Below are 8,874 nucleotides of genomic sequence, written 5' to 3'. Positions count from 1 at the left end.
TTAATTTTGTCAATAAGGGCGTGACCATGGTTTAAATTAAAAATTTCGCCAAGAACATGGAAAAAAAAAAAAAAAAGTAGGCTTACGCCACTCTTTTACCTGGGGTCTCGCAATACAGGTATCAAATCAGCAAGGTCGGATCCAACAATTTGGATGGTGGGGGGGGAAGGGTTGAAGTGATTCCTAGTGGCATTGTCACACGAATTATGCTATTAAAATCCTTAAAACTCTATTACCATATCCTCTTTTCATTGGAATAATTATACAGCATTCAGATGAAAGAATTACTTCATAATATACTTTGGCAAATGACAGTTCTTTTGTTATGCGAAATCATTCGCCCGCCAAAAGTAGGGAGAAGAGTTCGTGCGCCTTCCAAGCCCCATCCCCCCATCCAAAAACTGTGCCGTAAAATTACCAAATTATCTTCTAAAACAATCTTACTAGTTTTCAGAGGTAGAAGGGAGGGGATGTGATTCAGGATAAACCTAGGCCTAACTATAAAAGCCACAAATCAAGGTTAAACTTTCCAGCTACTAAAATAGTTGAATACCATGACGGCTGGTGCTCCATAAGTTCGGGTAACTTTTTCCAACATTTTCACCGCTGTTTTAGGGTGTGGATGCAAGTTGAACGAGTTATATTAAGAAAATGTTACTCCGTACTGATCTGCTATAATAGCGACTAAATAATTACTTTTATTTTATTCATATATATTTTTACAGTTATACTGTCACACATTTTTCAGGCTATGAAATTCGCTATTTATACAAACAATTGGGATATTTGTCCCCACTATGAATTATTTTTCTCTTTAAAAATACGCGTACGGAAACTGCATAGTTTCTATGCACTATTATAATCATTAAAAGGAAAAACCAAAATATCAGTCGGACTTCATTCTTACTTGTCTTTAGGCTATTATTCAAACAATTGTCGATCAATTTAGCCTTTATTGCTTTCATCATCTGTCACCGTTTATCATTCTATATTTGAGTGTCTCCTTTTTTATAACTTAATGTACCGTACAGCGTTTGCTGTCTTCAGAGAGAATCTTTATCTATCGGTATCCTCATTTTCTTCACGTTTCCAGATTCTCAATTATTCAATTAATTTCAACGCAAAATAGTCAAACATACTAATCATTAATGCAGTCATAAATTATTACCCTCTACCCCACACCCTATCAGACTACATTATCAGTCACGGTAGAAAAAAAAAAAAAAAAAACACACACACACACTAAATACATACAGCTCTATTCTCCACAGCCATAAAACCCACGCTCTTGATATTCACAGATAATTTTCAAAGGATGGTAGGTGGTGGCGACGCTAGTGGAGAACAGATCCGCACATCCACACACCACAAGGGACGCGCCCAGACTAACTCCTCGCGCCAGAAAGGACGTGTATAAATGGGATTATGTATGGGTCCTCTTCGGTCTTACACTCGTCATTACTGTTTATAATATAAATCAGACTATTTCCAGCTTGGTACTTTTTTTCCCCTCCTTACCGTGATGAAGATTCGGAAAAGATGGGAGGGGGGACACAACAAAAACAGAACATCAGGAGAGAGGGTAACTGCAGTAGGCCGGTTGGCCCATGCTAGGCAGCTCCTAGAAAAGTAACTAAGCTACTAGAATGAGATAACGATAGCAAAGAAGGCAGCTTTCTCACTCGCCCTCCAGCCGAAGCCGACAGGAAAAAGAAAGAACACCATGCAGCACAGAAAAACTGGCGTGGACATTTTATAGGTAAGTGTGAAAAGAGAAAAAGAGACTATCGTAGTCTAACCTGAGAGAATGAATTAGTACCGTTTATAAGATTTCTACTTTTCTATACCCACCCCTTATTTGCCATATGCTTCTCTCTCAATGGATGGGGCAACTACATTACTATCCATTCGTCCACTACTCTATTGCCAAACCAATTTCTATTTCCTTACTAAAACGGAATTTTTCTAGTTTGAAACCATTACTTCTAGTTCTATCCTGTATGCTCACTTTAAGTACCTTGCTAATATCGCCTTTATTTATTTCCTTCATCCATTTAAACGCCTCAGTTAAGTTTCCCCTTACTTTACAACTCTCTTGTGCAGCGTTTCTCAACCTTTTTACCCTTATGGAACCCTTGAAATAATTTTCATGTCTCAGGGAACCCTTTCATAAGAAGTACTATATATCATTAATAATCTTTCTTTCTCTTATATAAACTTGAAGTTCATAAGGAGAACATAATATATTTTTTTTCTGATAGCTGGTTTAAGCAAAAAAGAACTTACGTTTATTTGAAGTTTATTGACAATGCAAAAAAATAATAAATAAATAAAGATAAATAAATAACTGAAATCAAACTGCTTGTTCAAGAGACCTCATATGGAGGTTTTTGTTCACACAAAAATAAACATAAATAACCAATATCATAATTATATAACACAAACAGAGCGAAAACAGATAATAACTACTAGTACTACTACAATAACTTGATAAAACTTAAACAAATAAAACCAGTGGTTAGAAAATAGTATCTTTGTCTACTAGGACGACATAACTGCAACACGTCTATCACACTTGATGAACATTCACAGAAATTACACCAGCTCCTTTGCAAGTTAGTCAATGCTGGTTTGAAAATTAACCTGTCTAAATGAAAATTTTGCTTTGGGGAAATAAAATTCTTAGGCAACAGGCTTCATGCAGAAGGCACACATCTGATGAGAAAATACAAATGTAGATGAAGTAAGACAATTTTTAGGACTAGCAGGATATTACAGATCATAGATACAACAGTTCTCTCAAATAGCAGCACCATTATTCCACCTACTGAAAAAACAAGCTGTATTTCAGTGGCGAGAGGAACAAAAAATAGCATTTAGTGAATTAAGATAAACTTACATGTGCATCTTGCTTGGCCTATCCTGATTTCACAAAACCATTTAAAATTTGCACAGATGCATCTCTTAAAGGATTAGGGGCCATATTGATACAAGAAGATATGCATGGAAAAAATCAACCAACTACATTTGCCAGCAGACAAATAAAAGGTGCAGAAAAAAAAATACTGCACTAAAGACCTAGAGGCACTTGCAGTAGTCCTTGCGTTACGAAAGTTTCGAGATTTGGTATATGATTACAAAATTCACCTATCCACCAACCATAAACCACTTGTGGGCATGTTCCAAGAAAAACTCCTCTCTGAGAGGAGAGCTAGATGGAAATGTACAGCTGAAAAGTATAATGTACATATTCACTATATACAAGGCAAAATAAATTTAGCAGCAGACACAATATTTAGGAACCCAATGACAACTCATGTCGCAACACCACTCAACAAACTTATCCCACGATCATTCTTGCACCCTCTTCACTCACCTTTATCTCTGTACAGGAGCACAATCACAGCCTTTTTCCACTCTGCTGGCAGTTTCACTTACCCATGCCTTAAGTTACATATCTCCAACAAGCACTTCATTCTGCTCTCTCCATTATGCTCTATCATCTCTGCATACACCTCATCAACCCCATCTGCCTTCCCATTTTTCAGACGCTTCATAGCGTCCTTCACCTCTGAAAGTGTCGTGTTTCCTGGCACTGCATTCCTTCTCTCCACACCCCCAAAACCAATCACATTTACAGTCGTTCTGCTCTCCCTATTCCCATTCATCATGCTTTCAAAATATTCTTTCCATCTGGTCCTTACTTCATCACCATGGGTTAATAATCTACCATTTACATCCTTCACACTTTCACATTTCTTTCCACTGTCACTTCTACATTTCTGCACCTCTTTTCAGAATAACTTCCTATTTTCAGTGTAAATTGCATTCATTTTTCATACCAGATCACTCTTTACCTCCTCCTTTTTGCTCTTCACTAGTCTCTTTTCATGCTTCTTACTCTCAATATATTCATTTCTTATTTCAACTGAACCCCTAAGTGAAATGCTACATGATCTAAATAAAGGAAGTCTCAGAGTTGGGCTAAAAATGAACCGGAGTAAAACTAATGTCTCATCCAAACACAACAAAGAGCATCATCAAAATAGATGAAGAAATTCTTGAAGATGGTGAGGAATACAATTACTTGAGGCAAATACTAAAACTAATGAAAGACCATGGAAACCAGGATTGGCACCAAAGTATGTGACCCGGTTTTGCCCACCTGGGTTTTTCCCATAAAACTCACTTCATAAAAACTGCTGTTTTACCCACTTAGTTTTTTTTTTTTCCCCCCCAAAAAAAATAATCAAACTCCTCACCAACAAGTCATGTTTAATGATGATTGACTACTGATCCTTTCTAGTCTTTTTGTACATTTGCAAGTGAGTTATGATTCAGTTTTTGCACTAATTTCAGTACTGCAGTGTTTACAAATCCCTTTGTTACTGCCTTTCACTTTTGTTACTTCACTCCATTCATTTGTTCTTTTTCGACCACAATCAGCTGTACGGGTCATGTTTCAGATCACTGAAATAAAAGAGAAATTTTGCACTCATCTTTCCCATTCATATCAATACCTTAATTACACCATTATTTCAATATATGAATGTAAACATGGATAACTGTGCTTAAGGTTGGGGAAAACAAATCTCAATACAGTAATCACTCCAATATCCGGATCAATAGAGCCATCGGTAGGTTCGGATATTGGTTTTGTCCGGATATTGGGCCCCAGCTTATGGACTTGTACTTACGGACCCTAACACAGAGAAACACCTATACAACTCCCTCCGGACATGCATAGCACCTATTTAACACCCAAATCACACCAATAAGGCACATAAATGACTGAAATAAATGCAATAGACACATAAAATGTGGGTTTAGAAGTATGTTCATACATTAATAAACATTCTGGTACTTATGGACTCTAACCGAACCTAACCTAACCGAACCTAACCGAACTCTGAAAAACACATTCCTACTGCACATGCATGAGGTAAGTTTAGTATGGAAAGAAGTACAGTATGACACTTTCTGGTAAGTATAGTATGGGAAAAAATACAATATGAAACATTCTGGTAAATATAGTATGGAAAATAGTACAACATGAAACATTTTGGCTACTTACAGCAAGTCCCTGGCCACCTCGATGAATAACCGCCTCCTCTCGGACTCTGACAGTAAGAACGATTTCCTGAAGCACTTGCACTACACTCTTCCTGAAGTCTTGCACTGAACTTAGTCACTAACACACAGAAGTCCGTTCTTTTCACAGTGTTCACTTTAGTCCAAATAATGTTCCATTAAATTTAAGTGTTGCACATTAACTTTTCCCAAGTTTTTTTAAGTTTCCAAAGCCAAAACAAAGAAGGTTAGTTACGTTAAATTTCTTTTCTACTTAGTCTTTTCTCCCAACTTGAAAACCTTAACACAACACACCGTTTTTCACTGCACAACACTCAAAATTCCCGTGTGGTCTAGTGGAGAAGTTCTTGCTGTTTATTCACTGTCAGAGCCCGAGAGTATCACTGGCAGGCGTCCAAGGGGTGCATCGGTGGGTAGTGGTGATGGCGTACCGACTACAGAAGACTCTGAAGACAGCCGCAAACTCACGTCGAGCGGTGACTCCACTGTAGCTGATGTGCTGGGCTGTGGCTCGGAGCATGAGGGCCTGTCTTGGGAGGCAACGGAGTGGAACCAGGGCTTGGCACAGCGGGGGTCACGGGCCTGAAAAAACTGTCAATCGTTGACTGACGCAAGGACCGACGATTCTGGCGATTGATGATGCGCTGCCGGAAAGCACGCACTTCCTCCACGAGTCCCAAGGGCCCCATCTCCCTGTCGCAGTCCGGGTGTTCCAGGTAGTCTAGGACGAACTCTAGATGTTCCCGGAGTGCGCTCAGCTTGGGGATGGCTGGAGTAGTGTCCTGCTGGGCGGAGTCTGCATCATCATCGCCTTCGTCGTCGGAATCTTCAAGTTCGGGACTGACACCAGCAACCGAAGACGCGATCTCGATATCAGACAACGTCTGATACCCAGGATCGCCCTCGTCGTCGTCCAACCACTCACGAACATCGTCCACATCAACATCGTCGCCGTGCGTACGTAGCCGTGCATGGAAGTCATCCACGTCAAACCCTAGGAAATCGTACTCCACATCTGTTCCGAGAAGCAGACGAGACCAACCATTTTCAAGAGTTTTCACAGGGACTTCCTTCCATGCACTAGCCCAGTTGTACAGCGCTGACTTGATGTAGCGGCGAAGGTTTTCCAAAGTCCGCTTGCCTCGAGTGTCACGTCCTTCCCTGCGCTCGTCCTCGTCCTCGAGAACCACCATCACCTCGTCCAGGAACTTCCGACGGTACAGGCGCTTTGTTGCCACGATCACTCCTTGGTCCATTGGTTGAATGAGAGCAGTCGTATTAGGTGGCAGAAACATGCACCTAATACGGCCATTCTCAGCAACCAAGTCCTTGTCGCACGGGTGGGCAGGTGCATTGTCGAGGAGAAGGAGAGCCTTTACCTGGTCGCGAGGAATTCCCAGTGTCTTCGTCTGGTAATGTATGACCTCCTTGGCCAAGTGATGGTGAAACCAGTCTTTGAAAATCACAGCTGTGAACCATGCTTTCAAAGAATGGTACCATACGACAGGAAGGACATCCATCACCCCACGAAGGCACCGAGGCTGCTTTGCACGGCCAACAATAACGGGCTTAAGCCGGTGCATGCCGTTAGCATTGGCACAACACAAAGCAGATATCCGTTCCTTAGAAAGCTTGCGGCCAGGTACACGCTTCTCCGTCTCATCGGCGAGAGTGTTCGTTGGCACCGAGCGATAGAATAGGCCAGTTTCGTCAGCGTTATAGACTTGACCGAGAGTGAGGCCCTCCCTGTCGATCAAGCCTTTCACCTTGTGCCGAAACTCGTCCACTCCATCCTCGTTAGCGTCAATGCTTCGCCATGTGCTTTACGGTTAGTAAGGCCATGTCGCAACTTGAACGCGAAGAGCCAACCCTCGGATGCCTTGAAGTCCCTAGGGCGTCGTGAAGCCTTGCAAACTTCTCAGCAGCAGCCTTCAGCTCCGTTCCACGTACCATCACACCAGCTGCACGTTGCTGTCGATACCAAATCAACGTGGAGCGGTCGATCTCTGCATACTTGGGAGTAAACATAACCTTCCTCTCCACGTTGCGTTTGCTTCTCGACGAGAAGTCAGCCGTGTACTGCATGAGCTTGTCTCGGGAACGCTTGATATCAAACAAAGTCGACCGGGCCAGGTTGAACTCGCGGAGAATGCGAGAGGAAGACCAACCCGCATCAACCTTCTCCAATATCTCCCGTTTCTTCTCCAGAGTCAACACCACTCTCTTCCTTTTCTCAGGAGGCGGGGCCATCATCACACACACTAAGAGTAGGGCAGAGAGCAGCAGGAGGCCTTGCAGCAAGTACGGCACCACCACAAAAGCGAGCACGTGGGCAGCCATGACGAAGAGCGTAGGTCTTGTCGCGGTGAGAGACAGGCGGGAAGTGGGGAGGATGCAGCGGCGCTCTATCGGACGTCGGAGGAATGACGAACCAAAACAATGCTCTCACGCGGCGCGCACGGCAAGTTCAAATTACGGACGGCAAAAAATCGATTTTTTCCCCAATTTTTTTGGATTTTCGGACCATTTTGGGAATGTTTGATCCCAGGACGATAAGGTTCGGTTAGTGGGGATGTTCGGTTATTGGGCGTCCGGATATTAGAGGGATTACTGTACTGTAGTTTGAATTAAAGGTAAATTTCCTCAGGCAATTATCCGGTGAACATAAATGTTATATCCAGCATTAGCTAATTTTGTAACCCTTTAGGATTACCAGTAAGTTTGTTTTTGACAGATATGGTTTTTGCTTAGTAATGATTAGGGTAAATTTGTTATATAACTAGTACAGTACATCCCCACAGTACGCGAGTTCCGAGTACGCAATCCCCCTTGTACACTAGGACCCCCCCCCCCCTTTTTTTTAAATGTGAATTGAACTCCTTGTAAGCGAGACGGGAAGCGAAGAGTGGCCCAAATCCGGGGTTACCCCGAGTATGCAACATTGCCCCCCCAAGAAGCGATAATAGGTAAAGGTCTATCTATCTATCTATTGCCAGATGCCATAATCCCGTAAGGGGTGGCCATTTGACTTTGAGTTATTTGTTTTACGGGGAGGGGCACCAACCCACTTGTTGACACGTAGGGAGCACATATGGGTTGGTTATATGGTTACCACCCAGCATTGTAAATGGTTTCTTGGCTTACAGGAAACCATTTGGCTTGTCACTCAATGTAAAGCCATCTGTAAAGGAAAGAAGAGCAATAAGAAGTGACAGGAAAGATGGGTAGGAAGAGAGGACGGCAGGCACAGAAAAAGAATGATAAAGGCTAAGGAAAAAGTAGGCAGCACTACATCAAGTGAGTGGATGATAGTCGCCACCACCTACCACCAATGATTTACCAAGTAAAACCAAGATCTTGTAGGTTTACTTTATCTTAGGTAATGTCTTAGATAGTTTCCCTGTATAGTACAATACTTAGGTCTGAAAGGCGTCTCAAGGGTTGCCCATGAAGGGGGGTGCTGCCCATATGTAATTTTTCCCATAAGTTTATGTATTCACAGTACGCAAATTCCTAGTAAGTGACTTCCCCTGCCGCCCATATAGGCGCGTACTAGGGGATGTACTGTACTTAGATTAGGCCTATGCCAGCTTAGATTGTCTCATATTATTACCAAATCTCAATCACTTGAAGAAATTTATTATAAACACTGCTACTTTTTTAATATAAGCCAATTTGATAGATTTGTTACCCAAAGGCCATTATTAAAGTTAAGATGATGATTACAGTTGGCTCTGAAAGAACCTAGGCAGTCCCTCTATGGCTACCTATAAATTTGACAAC

This window comes from Coenobita brevimanus, chromosome 57, assembly GCF_032717465.1.
Source record: "Coenobita brevimanus isolate Jiangsu-jjx chromosome 57, ASM3271746v2, whole genome shotgun sequence".
NCBI classification, from domain to species: Eukaryota; Metazoa; Arthropoda; class Malacostraca; order Decapoda; family Coenobitidae; genus Coenobita; species Coenobita brevimanus.
The sequence above is the reverse complement of the archived record's forward strand: the minus strand, read 5'-3'. Positions refer to the sequence as shown.